This window comes from Macaca nemestrina, chromosome 5 (assembly GCF_043159975.1).
Source record: "Macaca nemestrina isolate mMacNem1 chromosome 5, mMacNem.hap1, whole genome shotgun sequence".
Lineage (NCBI taxonomy): Eukaryota > Metazoa > Chordata > Mammalia > Primates > Cercopithecidae > Macaca > Macaca nemestrina.
In genome coordinates, this window is record NC_092129.1 from 85,950,554 (window position 1) to 85,965,702 (window position 15,149).

Consider the following 15,149-nt stretch of genomic DNA (forward strand, 5'->3'; position numbering starts at 1 on the left):
GGCTCCTGCCCCTCCTTTGTGGCCCTCTGTTATTCTATTGCTCTTCTATTTTTATGCAGTGAAACTCAATCTCCATGTGTGTTTCAAAGAGTTAAAGTTTGTTAACATTTGGAACACAGAACGGTTCATCTGCTTTAGTTATGTAAATTTGGAATTAGTCTAATTTTATAGTTGTGCTGAATGTTTAAGAAATAATTGATTAATTCATTTATTTCTAACCAAGGTTTTGAGGGATGTCTCTAAATCGGTGAAGAATATTTGAAATGGTTTGTGCTAACTCATGTTTAGGAAAGATTATCCTTAGCAAACTAACAAAGCAACCGAAAACCAAATGCCAGTATGTTCTCACTTATAAGTGGGAGCTAAATTATGAAAACACATGGACATATAGAGGGAAATGACACACATTAGGGACTATTAGAGAGTGAAAGGTGGGGGGGGGATCAGGAAAAATAACAAATGGGCACTGGGCTTAATACCTGGGTGATGAAATAATCTGTACAACAAACCACCATGACACAGATTACCTATGCAACAAACCTGCACATGTACCCCTGAACTTAAAAGTTTAAAAAAGAACAAAATGATGTAATGTTTCTGGTATCAATTGAGATAGAATTTCAGAGCAAAGGAAATCACTGCTTTGGTCTGGCTCAAAAACTGGTCCTTGAGGATGATCCACAGAAATTTCCCAACGTATGTTCGCTAGAACTCTTGTTTTCAAGGATGTTAATGGTGTAATGAATAAAGGCATTCCATGTTCAGACATGCTGTGCAATACCGAATTTAAAGAGAGTTAAGTTCTTTTCTTCATTAATTTTTTTCACAAGCGATTTTATATGGTGATATATATTGTGATTCTCTAATCTGTGTATAGTTTTGTAATTACTAAACTAATTGGCCATGGAAACTTTTTTCTATAGAGAACATCTTTTGAGACTAGTGTTCCTTGGCACATGTTATAGAAACCATCCCCACAGGGTTAACAGGGATTACATGCTGGGTTCTCGGCAGAAATACAGTTATAATTATGTATTAGTCAGACTGCACTTTGGCCCATTTCCTTGTAATGAAAAGTCATGTAGCACTAAATACTGACCATTTGCATTCCCACTGGTCTTACAGATAGGATCACTGATGTTAGAATTATAAGGCTTTATGTTTAAGAATTGCTTAAGATGTTCTTCAGATCTTGAATTCCAGTGGAATGGCTGATGCCAACCAATTTATAGACCCCCATAGAGGAATCACATCAGTGTAATAATGAAGTTTTTTCATCTCTCTCTCTCTCATGACTTCACTCTACACTCTTCAACTAATTAGTAGTCCTCACACCTCAGCCTCCTGCAAACCCTTTAAAATCCTTAGAACCAGCTCCTTGGAGAGGTGGATTTGAGATTCCCTTCTATCTCCCCATTCAGTTCTTTCTCTGCTGCCATCCCCAATGTCTTGTATGTTGACTTGCTGCACACCAGGCAAACAAACCTATAACCTTTGTTGTGTATTGTTCTAAGGGAAGTATTTGGGGAAGATTGTGTTGCATAGTGTTGCTAGGCTTGACCTGCTCTTTAACTGATTACATAGCTTTTTCACTTGTAAATGATGCTAAAAGTCCTTTGAAATTATAGGTATTTATAGAAAATCAGATCAACTTTTAGGTGACGTTGGCAATAATAAAACCATAATACTAATGACATTAATAGAAAACTGTTTCTCTACTGGGTGTCCTACAATTCAATTCAGTTCTGACACTATCTACCTGAGTTAGTGTCAAATGTCACAAGTTAAAGGGCTGAGCTCCGCAAGACTGACCCCGCACTTCAAATGCCAGTCACAAATGCCAGTAACTCAAGTTTGAGTTACCACTTGTGTTTTGACTGACCAGCTATAAATTGAGGTTTCCATGACCCCTGTTCTCAGATTTGATAATTTGTTAGAATGGCTCACAGAATTCAGGAAAGTATTTTATTTGTACTTCCCAGTTTACTATAAAGGAAAACTCAGGAACAGCCAAACAGGAGAGTCGCACAGGGCAATGTATGGGAGCTGGGGTGTGTATGTGCAGAGTTTCCATGATCTCTCTAGGGAGCTACCCTTCCAGTACCTCCATGTGCTTGCCAACCAGAAGCTCATCACATGTCAAGAGTGTTTACAGATCTTAATCTCTAGATCTCCTTCTTATTCCTGGATGTTGGTGGGAGGAAGTGAAAGTTCTAGTTCTAATCACTTGGTCTTCCTGGTGACCAGACCTATCCTGAGTCTACCTAGGGACCCCATTCCAAGTTACTTCATTAGCATAAGCTCTGACAGGATCAAAAGGGGCTCCTTATGAATAATAAAAGCCATTCTTATCACACAGGAAATTCCAACGGTTTTAGGAACTCTGTGCCAGGAACCTAAGGATAAAGATGACATACATTTTTCTGTTATAGTACAGGCACATTTCAAGGGCACAATGATCATCCCTACTAGATTTCAAGCTCCTTCAAGTGTCTTATTTATCATTGAATCCCTATCACAAGACCAGTTGATGCCAGTCAAGTTGGTTAGATTGAATTATTAATTTACTAAAGAGTTAGGGTTAAATATTTCTTATTCTTTCAAAAATTACAAGGTTGTGCATTTCTTTTTCCAACAAAGGACTTCTTTAAAGCACTTCTTTTAATACAACAAAGCTGTCATTTGACTCACTCCATCATCCGTCATGTGTACCATTTAAGTTCTCAGGGATATATTGCCAACGAGTACTTTATTCTTTTATAAATTTCTTTCACATTTAGTGATGTATCTGTTTTACCTTTTCTAAAGGAAAGAATGATAATTATTTTTAGAGAAATCAAGTCTTTGTTTATGCACTAATATGAGAGTCTTAAGTAACAGACTATCAATACCACAATTCAATAAAACTGTGAGATAATGTAATGCAGAACGGTTCACTGTAAGAGTTTGTTGTTCTTATATTATTTATGGAATTGAGTCTGGCAATATGAAAACAAGCTGAGCAAAGATTCTTTAGATTACACGAGTATTCATGCTCATAATGCATATAACATACACATCGCATTTTAATTTATGGGCTTAAGGGAACAGTGATTAAGTAGGAGAGAGAAGAGCTTTTTAAACACCTTCTGGGGAGTGATTTCTATTCTTTGCTGTCACATCTCCAATTATTCTTTCTTTCAAATACTTATTCTCTTTCTTTGAGTTTTCCTGGTACAGGTGGCTGCCATTTGTAGAGCTATCAATTTTGCTGCCCCCTTTTAAAGCAGCTATTATTTATGCTAGTTCCTGCTTATCCTTCTTTTGATTCATTTAGACAAGAACAGCTACAAAACATTTTAAACAGCTTGAAAAAAAAGGTTAACTTTAAGGATCACATGTTATCATGCATAGCCTCCAAATAAAATGTTTAAGCCTGCTCCAGCACAACTCTCAAGGATTGTGACTTCAACATGCTTTTAATTTGAGCCACTCTTTTAGATGCCAGAAATGTGAGGATCAGCACCATCCCACCAGTGCAATGGCCGGCAAGGCTGTCTTGCCCAGTGGCTGAAAACACAAACTCGGTTAGAGAAAGGATTTCTTTTCTTTTTAATCTTTGAAAGTGTGGAACTTGTGTCATGCAGGATGGCTGTTTTCCTTCTGTTAATTGTTGTTGTATATTGTACTCTTCCAAATCATTTGTTTAAAGTTTGTATGTTAGAACTAATGGCAGGTTTTGTAGTCTGTTAAACCATAAATTACCACTCCTTGTCTTGGTTCTGAAAGAGATTACTTAGCCATTCACAATTTTCCATGGGATGTTCTCCAGATGTGTGCCATCTGAAGTCTTCTGACTTCTTTCTCCAGTGGACTAAGCTGCCTCTTCTTGAGGAAACAAAGAACTGGAAAATATATACATCAATGTTAAAACATGCGGGCCGTCAGACAATGTTAAGATGCCTTCACACTCTCACTGAGTCCATTTGCGTTTCCTAACAATGCCCCTACTGTGGTGAGCAAGTGCCTGTGCTGTACTTACTCTCCTTTGTGTATAATTTTATGCTAATCCTTGAATTGTTCAAGAAGCTTTTAACAGTCAGCTGTCTTTCTCTGTCTTTTGAGGCATCAAATAATGTTACAACTTGAAAATCCCATAGATGCAGGCAATTGTGTCGTTAAATAATTCTGGCTCGTTGGGTTTTCTAACATGTTATGTGTTAAGGATGTAGTTTTTTCCAGTCCATCCTGAAATACTGCGGGGATTCTCAATTTCAAAGTAGCCCAAAGGAGATGGCCATTAAGACAACGTGGCTGCTAATCCAATTTCCCATAATCTCAAACTCTATGCAAAAGCAAATGTTGAACCTGTAGCTGAACTCAGTCTTTTGAATACCAAACCAAGACCCATAATGTATTATCTTAACTATTTTGGGAAAGCTGATTGTTTGCAAAATATCTTTGGGTTGCCATTAGTTTGGGTTTAATCCTTTAGAAATATTCAGCGCTCAGGCCTATTCAAGCTCTCAGAGAACTGGCTCATCGCAGCAGCTCAGCTTGGCCTGTGAGATTGCTTGTGTACTTAGACTCCACTTATTTTGTTCAGGTTCACGATCAGGCGAGACAGCGCTGTCAATTCAAAAAGACATTCTTTTTTCAAACTATTGATCTCCATTGCTCTTGCAAATCCTTTAGTATTGGCTCTCAGGATTACTATAATGCTATAATCATTCTGTTAAGGATTCAGATTTGTGGTGGGCTAAAAGATGGGAACATCAAAAGGATTGAAATGCCCTTGAAGCAATCAATTTTTGTTCATCAAATACAAATGCTGAGAGGCTGCTTTTGGCTAATAATTTATAACTGAATTAATGACACATGGCTTCCTTCAGTCTTTTCTTCTAGGATCCTTTCTCTCCTCTTAAATGTTCTGATTTTATTTTCTGCAAAGTGAATTTGAATTACATAGTGTTCTAAACAAGAAGAATGCTTTGGGAAGTAAAGCTTATTTCACTTGCTTTCAAACTGTTAAGGCAGTAGAAATCTTTTCTTTCTTTGGGCTTTAAGGGAAGGTAAAGTCTAACAGCATATCTGTTCTATTTTCCCTAGTAACAAAAAATGCACTTGTGATTTCTCTGTGAGTAACATTCTAACAGAAGATTCCACCAGCAAAAAGGGTTTCTGTTAAAATCACGAATGCTGTCATGTGACTCAATTACTTTTGCACAAAACAATTCCAACAGACAAAAGTTTATTTATAATATGTAACAAAATGATGTTATAACCAGGGCAGGATTTTCTTTAGTATTAATAAATATAACTTACACATCTATGTTAAGGTAGTGATTAAATGAGTGAACATTTAAAATGCTGTAACAGCTTTTAAGTTACTTTGATTTGCTCTCTTCTCTCACCCTCTTCTAAGTGAGAATGCAAATGTTTATATTTTGGGCTGTGAGGCAAACTTCCAATGGGAGCACTGAATGTCTGCACACTTTCATGTGCCCAGCCAGCTTCAGAATTAACCAAGACACCTAAGAGGAAGGCTCTAAATGGGATGTGAGTATGAAGAGCAGAATGCAGAAGAGCGTATAGAAGCCCCCCAAATCTTATGGATCTGGTCTCTTATATGTGGAAATTTTTATTATTTAGGAGAAAACTGAGTTAAAAATTTTCTTAAAATCTCAGTACATTAAAATTTAAAATTAATAGTATGCACAAAATTGTGGAGGAGTAAATTAGTAGAGAAAAAATGGTTTTTGAATATTTTAGAAGTATTTATTTACGTGTACAAATTGAGTTCCTAATTATATATTAATCTGTCTTTTTTTTATTACTTTGTCAAGTTAATTTTGCTATATCAGTTGAGTTGTAATCATATTTCGCAATGATAAAACTGGAGATGGGGGGAATGAAGAGAGTTGATTAATAGGTATAAATGTACAATTAGATGGAAGAAATAAAGTCTAGAGTTTGAGAGATCAGTTGAATGACTACATACAATATATTGTATATTTTAAAATAGGTAGAAGAGAATAATTTGAATGTTTCTAGCATAAAGAAAAGACAAATATTTAAAGTGATAGATATCCCAGTTATACTGATTTGATTTTTACAAATTACATGAATGTAAAAATTGTCACACATATCACCAAAATGTGTACATCTATTATGCATCAATTAAAAAATAAAATTATTTTAAAATTAAGACAGTTCTAAAAATAGTCTTTAATGAAGAATTCCTAACTTACATCTTTTGCCCCATTTCATCTTAATTTTGGTTCAAATGAGTGAAAAAAAATACTTACTGAATGCCTCTTATACCATTGTTAAGTTTCCAGTGCCCAGTGCTGAGCCTGGCATATGGTAGACATTCAGAAATTATTTGTTCAAAGAATGAAAGCCGTTCTTTGTGTAGATCTTGGATATGAATCAAAACATTGCAAGACTTTGAGTCAATGTATTATTTTGGATTTCCTGGTCACACAGATTCAAGAATAGAACTATCTTTAAATGTTTTGAAAGTGTTGGTGTGTCTCAGTTTTCTTATAAGAGTGGATGAAAATTCATAAAGACACAGCTATGTCATCTTTGCCTTTGGGCAAGAAGGAAGTGAAAGCTGAAGAGTGCTCTTGAGAACTGCATGAGAAGAGAAACTTTAAGTCCTGCTTTTTGAACTTTAATAAAAATCACTTTACTTGAGGATAGTATTTTTAACTTTTCAAAGTTTGTGAGTGATGTGCCCATTCCTGTTGCTGCCAATTTCATATCCTTCTAAGGATTGGTCTCAAGTCCCAGTTTCAAAATTTTGCATTGTCAGAGTCACCCACTTCCAGGTATGTTTAATTTATTACTGATATTCAGATTTGTGTTTTCTCCAGGTCATTTTTACAAAGCTTTCTATGAAGCTTATTTTTTTAATTTCCCATAGCTTTTCACACCATTGAGAGAAAGTCATGTTTTTAGTTTCTTTGCTTGCCCTGAGTTTCTCAGTGTTATCTGCCTTAATCTTTGTAAACTCAGATCTGTCTAGGGCCATGGCAGAATGGTGGTTATCCCTCATGTCATGTGGTATTTATCTAGCTGCAGCAATAATACTGTTGGTATTTGGAAATAAATACCAGGCAACTTGTTTTAAATACCTGGCACTTTTATGCAGGTGTTAAGGGTAAGAGAGAGCTTCCTATCTTGGAATAACTGAGTTATCATCTTTAAACAGAGACTGTGTGTACTACTAATGACACTTTGGACCTTAGTACATGCAGGTGTATGTGACACAGAGAGAGACTTTTGTGTGAGTTGTATGTGTGTGTGTGTGTGTGAGAGAGAGAGAGAGAGAGAGAGACAGAGAGATTGACTCTGCCTGCTGTCCTGGGGTCAGACTACTAAGTGGCAACAACATATATAGATTAATTATCTGTTGGAAATTGGCACAATAAGAAGTGATGTTTTTCTTCCTTTAAAGCAAGAATCATTGCTTCCTGATTCATTTTTTACCCATTCCAAATACACATACAACTCACTAGAAGAAAAACATACACGAGGGATGTGTTTTTTCTTTTTTTTTTTAAGCTACAAGATGCCTATTTCTTATTTACTTATATTTATTTATTCCCCTGCGGGGGCAGCAAACTGCTAAAGGTGACTTTAACCTGAAACATGATTTCACAAAATGGAGTTAACTCTCTCATCCTAACACAGTTTCAGAGGGTGGATAGTGTTGGAAAAGTAACATTCACTCTGTAAGCCAGTGGATATTAAGCCTCACTTTCCAGGTCTATGTGACCTTAGTTTTTGGGCCCAGACCCTTGCATGCTACAAGTACCATCTAGACTCGGTACGTTTAGCAGCATTTAGTAGTATAATTATAAATAATAAATAAAACGTGATGCATTTTAAATGAAAGTCCAATGTGACCTAAATGGAACTGAACAATCTGTAAAATTGCATAGACGTCGTGTGCTTGGTTCATTTATGGCAAACATTGTGATACTCTGTCCCTTGCACATATATTTTATTTAATTAGGGTGGGAAAGAGGGAAAACTGAAAGTACTTTTTCTTTTCTAGTCTGAAGATTTTTCAACCCTTTGGTAATTGAAAACATAATTTTGTTCAGGAAAATAAAATGATTTCCTCCTAATACTAAAATATTCGGTCTTTATTATTTTTCCTTTGTCTTTCTCATTTAGAAGGAAAAAAGATTTGATTTTGTTGATTAATCCAGAGAATGCTTAATGACATTTCACTTCATAAAATCAGTGTGTTGGCTTTTTCAAGTTTCAAGGAACAACAAATTCTGGGACTTCAGATGGTGGGGGGTTTCTAAGGATTCACGAGAAAGTAAGGAAGCCGAGAAGCTGCCTCCGGTTTGGAGAGTCAGATGTCAGCGAAGACTGGAACATCTTCCAGGATAACGTGGCAGCTCTACTAGTTGCACATTTCTGTGGCTCAGCCTTTCCCTTTTCCTTTTCTATCTGCTCTCTCTTCATTTTTAACCCGTGAGTCCTCTCACTGTATGTCTCATAGGATCGTCATCAGTTGATGAGGTGTCACCTAGTGTGGTACACAGCTGAGGGTATTTATTCCTCCTGCCAAAGTATTTGATGGGTTCTGGGGCTCCAAATCTAACCAGGGCTAGCTAAGTTAGCAGGGTCACAGGAAAAAGCAAGCATGGCGGCCTCTACCATGGGAGACCAGATGTGAAAGTGCATCGTAAATTACAAATGTCTTTAAGTATTGTGAAATACATACCTACTTGTTATTGATTATATAACATATAATAGCTAATATATTAATCACAAATAGATATGAATATATTATTAATTAATATGTGTTAATAAAGATGTATATTATAGCATCCTCTACAATGCCATATTACCACTCTGTGTTCTTCAATGTAATCACTGAGTTAATCATGCCTGGCAAATGTAAGCTTTCAATGCGTGTTGCAGTAATTTGCAGAGGAGTCTATGACATTCTGCTTATCATGCTCATGCCTCTGTAAGAGCAAAGAAATGCCTCAGATATAAATGGGGTCAGAGCACACACTTTTCCAGCCCTGTAGAATTGTTGTAAGGCTCAAATCAGTTATTTTATGTGGTTTGAAAAGGTTCGACTATTACTATACACATCTAAGGAATTATTAGATACACGTTCAAAACCAGATTTAGCAAAGATTGTAAAAAAGGAAAAAGTATACTTTGGAAAGTTGTTGCTATGTTTTTGCAAACTGTGCTTAAGTTTTGAAAAGCTTATTCTGTAGGTACTTGGATAGTTTGAATAGCTCTAGCACCTGAATGTAAATACATGAGCATATTACTCATCTCAGTAGCTGAGAATAAATAATGTTTTGATTCCTGTAAATGGAAATTGCTTATCCGAGCAGGAGGAGAAAAATACTAAATCATGATTCTACTGGAAAGAGTGAGAACTCATTAAAGATAAAAGGTGTAGTCAAATGGAGAGGATAAAGAAGAGGCAGAAAATGATTCAGGTGGGTGCACAGTTAGCAGTTAGGCATGAATCAGAGAGGGTTTGGGGAGAGTAGGAAGCTTCTGTATGGAGGCCATGGAGAGTGGGAAAAGGAAACCAGTTTTAGGAAGAAGTGGTTGCTGAGGACAGCAGAGCAGATGGACAGAAAAAACCTGAGTCCTTGTTAACATAACTGACACAACTGCCTGGACTTCCTGTTATGTGAGATACTTTATTATTTAACACAGCTTGAGTTGGTGTTATTTGTAGCCTGAATAATTCAGTTAAAGCCCTTTCTCAAGGCTGATTCTTTGGCAGACAGTAAATGTGGTTTTAACTACAATAAACTGATTCTGGTTCTATCTGCAGAGAATACTCTCATTTTCGGCAAGTGATGTGGTCACCTGTATGATCTCAATTGACCTATATTGACCTCTCCAACTTAAAGGAAAGATTATAATAATGCCTGTATTGCAACATTATTTCAAGAATTAAGTGATATCATACCATGAATTCACTTTGGAAATTCTGAAGTGTCCTATGGAGGAAAACGATAAGAAATAAGAAAGCTGTCTTTCCATTGCTCTTCTCAAATATGCTTTCAGAAGCACAATACAACTTTTCCCACTTTCTTTTTTTTTTTTTGTCAATTAAGTTAGTGATCTAAATGGTAGGGAATATATGTTTTTCTTTAAGAACCTCAGTGAGTGCTAATTTGAATGAAAACAAAATGAAATACATTATGAATATTTTTATTTTTTTCTGAATTTGGGTGTAAGTTCTTTGAAGTGCCTTACCCATAGCTGGCACTCAAATTTGTTGTTTAATTGGCACTTTCTGAAAACAGTATTTTAAACCAGGGATGGTAAGTAGATTTAATCTCATGTGTCAACTGCTACTTATTTTTGTGGATTCTGAAGAGCTGTGCTGAGAATTCTGAAGCCGTGTCTGGACACAGTGTAAAGAAATACTGTGATCTACTAGTGATGTCTGTCACTGACATGGAAAAGGAACTGGAGGAATTCCTGCTCATATTAATTATCCTTATCTTAACCTAATAATAAATCACTTAAATGAAGGAAATGGTGAGTTCCCTGGAGGCCAGTTATGTTTACATATGAAGGTGAGTGGCCTCTCTGCTTATGGGGATGCCAGTCTTGCAAGGACAGCATTTTCCATTATTATTGGTTTGTGTGTGTGTGTGTGTGTGTGTGTGTGTGTGTGTGTGTGTGTGTGTTGTGTTTGTCTGTTTCAGGCAATACCTTTATAAATTGTAGTGGACACATACGAGGATAGGTTCAATCTCTGTGGGAATCCTCTTTTTACCATAGCAAATATATGTAATATGTAAATATAATGTAATAATGTAAATAAGTAAATATAATAAATATCAATTACAGTGGCAGGCAGAATTCTAAGATGAAACCCAAGATTTCCACCTGCTGGCACCTACACCCTGTATAATCCCCTCCCCTGGAGTATAAACAGGACCTATGATTATGATGGAGGGCCACTCTTATGATTATAAAATTTTGCAAATGTAATTATGGACCCAAATCAGTTGACTATGGGAGATTGTCTTGGGTGGGTCCACTTTATTTAAATAAAATTCATTCAAACTTTGCAGGTGTAATTAAGGACCCAAGTCAGTTGATTCAAAGGGAGGTTATTTTGGGTGGACCCAATTTATTCAAATGAAAGCCCTTAAAAGAAAGATTGGACCCTTTCTGAAAAGACAGATGCTTCTGCTAGCATTAAGGAAGTCGACTGCAGTGTTGTGAGAGGGCCTGTGAGAGAGCTACATTGCTGGGAACTGATGGAGCCTCTAGTTGCTGAGAGCAGCCTTGTATAACAACCGGCCAGAAGGTAGGGACCTCAGTCCTACAATCAAAAAAATATTAATTCTGCCAACAACTATGAGAGCTTGGGGAAAGACAGTATGGTCTACATCTAGATTGCCACCTTACATGACTCTGAGCAGAGGACCAGCTAAGCCATGCCTGGACTTCTAACTTATGGAAACTCTGAGATAATAAGTATGTGTTGTTTTAAGCAGGTAAATTGGATATAGTTTGTTATGCAGCTAAAAAACCTAATGCAATTGCCGTTAAATCATAAACGACAGAGGTGAAAATGAAAGAAACAGAAAGCTTGAAAAACATAAGTATGGACTTCAAGTTTGTAAAGAGAAAAACATGGCTTATGTTCATTCTTGTTTACAGATGAATACTGTCCCCTCAACTCCACTGGGTACATTGATTTGTCCCTTTCCCAGGTTTCTAAGCAGCATGCAGCCTACAGAATAGCTTATGATGATGTTAGGACACAAAAAATGCACTTCTGGGTCATCTAACATTTATTCATTATTTATTCTAAGAATAACATGGTAACATTAACAGAAGAAAGTAAACGGCTTCTCTTTCTACCTCTACAAATATAACTATTTTTCTATGTTTCCCTTCAATTCATGTCATATGTGAACAAAATATCTGAGATATGTATTGTACAGACACAATTTTGTATTCTTTAACATTATATGATGGTCGTTTTTCACACCGCTATATGATCTTCAATGTTTTTAATCATTGAATAATCTTTTATTGAGTTGTGTTAAAATTTTCATAATCATTTTCCTATTGTTGGGCATTGGGATGATTCCTTTATAAATTTTTACTCCTGCTACTGTAAATAATGTTTATTTTTGCTACCAAAGTTAATATTTTCCTACATATGTCTTTTTCTAATGATCGCATAATGTTCTTAAGATGTGCTTCTAGAAGTGGGATTACTGGCTTGACGATATAAATATCTCTGAACCTAATTGTTTTCCCCAAATTTAGCTAAAATATGCTCCTTATAGAAGTGTGAATTGCTCTTTGTTTATTCATTTCAGGCTCATCTCGACAGATTTAGGAATTCTCTTTCTTAGTGTCTGGCCATTTAATTTTTTAAAAATCAGCTTTACTGAGGTATAACATACCCAATGAAATGTGCTCATATACAATTCCATTAAGTCTGACAATTATATATATCCATGTAACTACACCACAATCAAGCTATAAAACATTTCCATTGCTCCCCTAAATTTTCCTGTATTCCTTAGCAGTCAATACACTCCTTACCCTGGCCCCATGCAGCAACTTCTGCTTTCTGTAAATTAGTTTTTCCACTTTTACCAGAATTTCATATAAGTGGAATCATATCATCTGTACTTTTTTGTGTCTGTCTTATTTTGTTCAGCAAAATATTTTTGAGATTTACTCATGTTGTGTGTATCAGTAGTTTGCTTCTTTTTTTTTAAATTTATTTATTATTATTATACTTTAAGTTGTAGGGTACATGTGCATAACGTGCAGGTTTGTTACATATGTATACTTGTGCCATGTTGGTGTGCTGCACCCATCAACTCATCATTTACATCAGGTATAACTCCCAATGCAATCCCTCCCCCCTCCCCCCTCCTCATGATAGGCCCCGGTGTGTGATGTTCCCCTTCCTGAGTCCAAGTGATCTCATTGTTCAGTTCCCACCTATGAGTGAGAACATGCGGTGTTTGGTTTTCTGTTCTTGTGATAGTTTGCTAAGAATGATGGTTTCCAGCTGCATCCATGTCCCTACAAAGGACACAAACTCATCCTTTTTGATGGCTGCATAGTATTCCATGGTGTATATGTGCCACATTTTCTTAATCCAATCTGTCACTGATGGACATTTGGGTTGATTCCAAGTCTTTGCTATTGTGAATAGTGCTGCAATAAACATACGTGTGCATGTGTCTTTATAGCAGCATAATTTATAATCCTTTGGGTATATACCCAGTAATGGGATGGCTGGGTCATATGGTACATCTAGTTCTAGATCCTTGAGGAATCGCCATACTGTTTTCCATAATGGTTGAACTAGTTTACAATCCCACCAACAGTGTAAAAGCGTTCCTATTTCTCCACATCCTCTCCAGCACCTGTTGTTTCCTGACTTTTTAATGATCGCCATTCTAACTGGTGTGAGATGGTATCTCATTGTGGTTTTGATTTGCATTTCTCTGATGGCCAGTGATGATGAGCATTTTTTCATGTGTCTGTTGGCTGTATGAATGTCTTCTTTTGAGAAATGTCTGTTCATATCCTTTGCCCACTTTTTGATGGGGTTGTTTGTTTTTTTCTTGTAAATTTGTTTGAGTTCTTTGTAGGTTCTGGATATTAGCCCTTTGTCAGATGAGTAGATTGCAAAAATTTTCTCCCATTCTGTAGGTTGCCTGTTCACTCTGATGGTAGTTTCTTTTGCTGTGCAGAAGCTCTTTAGTTTAATGAGATCCCATTTGTCAATTTTGGCTTTTGCTGCTGTTGCTTTTGGTGTTTTAGACATGAAGTCTTTGCCCATGCCTATGTCCTGAATGGTACTACCTAGGTTTTCCTCTAGGATTTTTAAGGTATTAGGTCTAACATTTAAGTCTCTAATCCATCTTGAATTAATTTTCGTATAAGGAGTAAGGAAAGGATCCAGTTTCAGCTTTCTACTTATGGCTAGCCAATTTTCCCAGCACCATTTATTAAATAGGGAATCCTTTCCCCATTTCTTGTTTCTCTCAGGTTTGTCAAAGATCAGATGGCTGTAGATGTGTGGTATTATTTCTGAGGACTCTAGGATTCTATTGTATGGATATACCATAATTTGTTTATTCATCGGCTCACCTACTGTTGAACAGTGGAGTGATTCTAGCTTTGGGTTATTCTGAATAAAGTTGATCTATACATTTTGACACGGTCTTTGTTGTGGGCATATGTTTTCATTTTTTGGGAGTAAATACCAAGGAGGAGGATTGTTGGATCATATGAAAAGTACATACTTAACTTTGTAGAAAACTGCCAAACTATTTTTCAAAGTAGCTTAACCAATTTACATTTCTACCAGTCATGGATGAGAGTTCCAATGGCTCCACATCTTTGCCAACACTTGATATTGTCAGTCTTTTTAATTTTAAGTATTCTGGGGGTGTGAACTGGTATCTCAGTTTGGTTGGCCATTAGTTTTGATACAATCTTTTCATACAGTTTTTGGGTAAAAATAGGCCATAAAATTATTATCTACTATTGTAGTGAAAATAATGGAAAATCAGAAGCTAAAGAAAAATTATACGTTACAGAGGAACTAAAGACATTAGACTTTATCACATGAGATGATAGCATGAAGTATGGATATTTTGATTTGTTTGAAATGAACAGACTCCTAGACATCCTTTGATGGGACCACAGAGGCAGCAGCAGTATTGTGAGCTGCTTGAGAAAGTCTGAGACAGGCAGAGTGCCAGCATTTAGCCTGTAGAAGCAGGCAAACATTCCTGAGGCTGAATGATTACTTTTCTCACTGTGCTGATAGAGGTTGCATTAATAAATATAAAATTCTACTTCTCCGGTTGACTCACTCTTTCACCTCCTAAACCTAGGAACAAAGGGGATGGAATTGAATATTTACCATTGTTGGACAATGATCTCCCCTTCAGTTTCTGCTAAGAATTTGGTGTGCTGGGATAACATTTGAATTAGGTCTGTGAGAGTAGAAAGGACAAAGCCAGACTATTGGCTAACCTGAGCAGGGGTTAAAGAAAAAACCAATACTCCTGAGTCAGCAATAATTATGCCCAAAGCTCTTGGCCTTAAATGTGCTTCATAGACAGTCCGGGGCTTATTCTTTAGTCTAA

At 36.4% G+C, this 15,149-nt stretch overlaps 1 long non-coding RNA gene across 10 annotated transcripts in view; it reads left to right on the top strand.

The window, feature by feature from the left end:
* The window catches only part of LOC105499063 (uncharacterized), an 87,366-nt gene that overhangs the window by 15,101 nt on the left and 57,116 nt on the right, over positions 1–15,149 (top strand). The window contains exon 3 of one of the 10 annotated variants that reach the window (XR_011623519.1): positions 6,469–6,671. The exons of the other annotated variants lie outside the window; for them this stretch is intronic. This is a non-coding gene — a long non-coding RNA (uncharacterized lncRNA). Of the gene's footprint in view, positions 1–6,468; positions 6,672–15,149 lie in introns of those variants that run through there. 10 annotated transcript variants of the gene reach the window in all.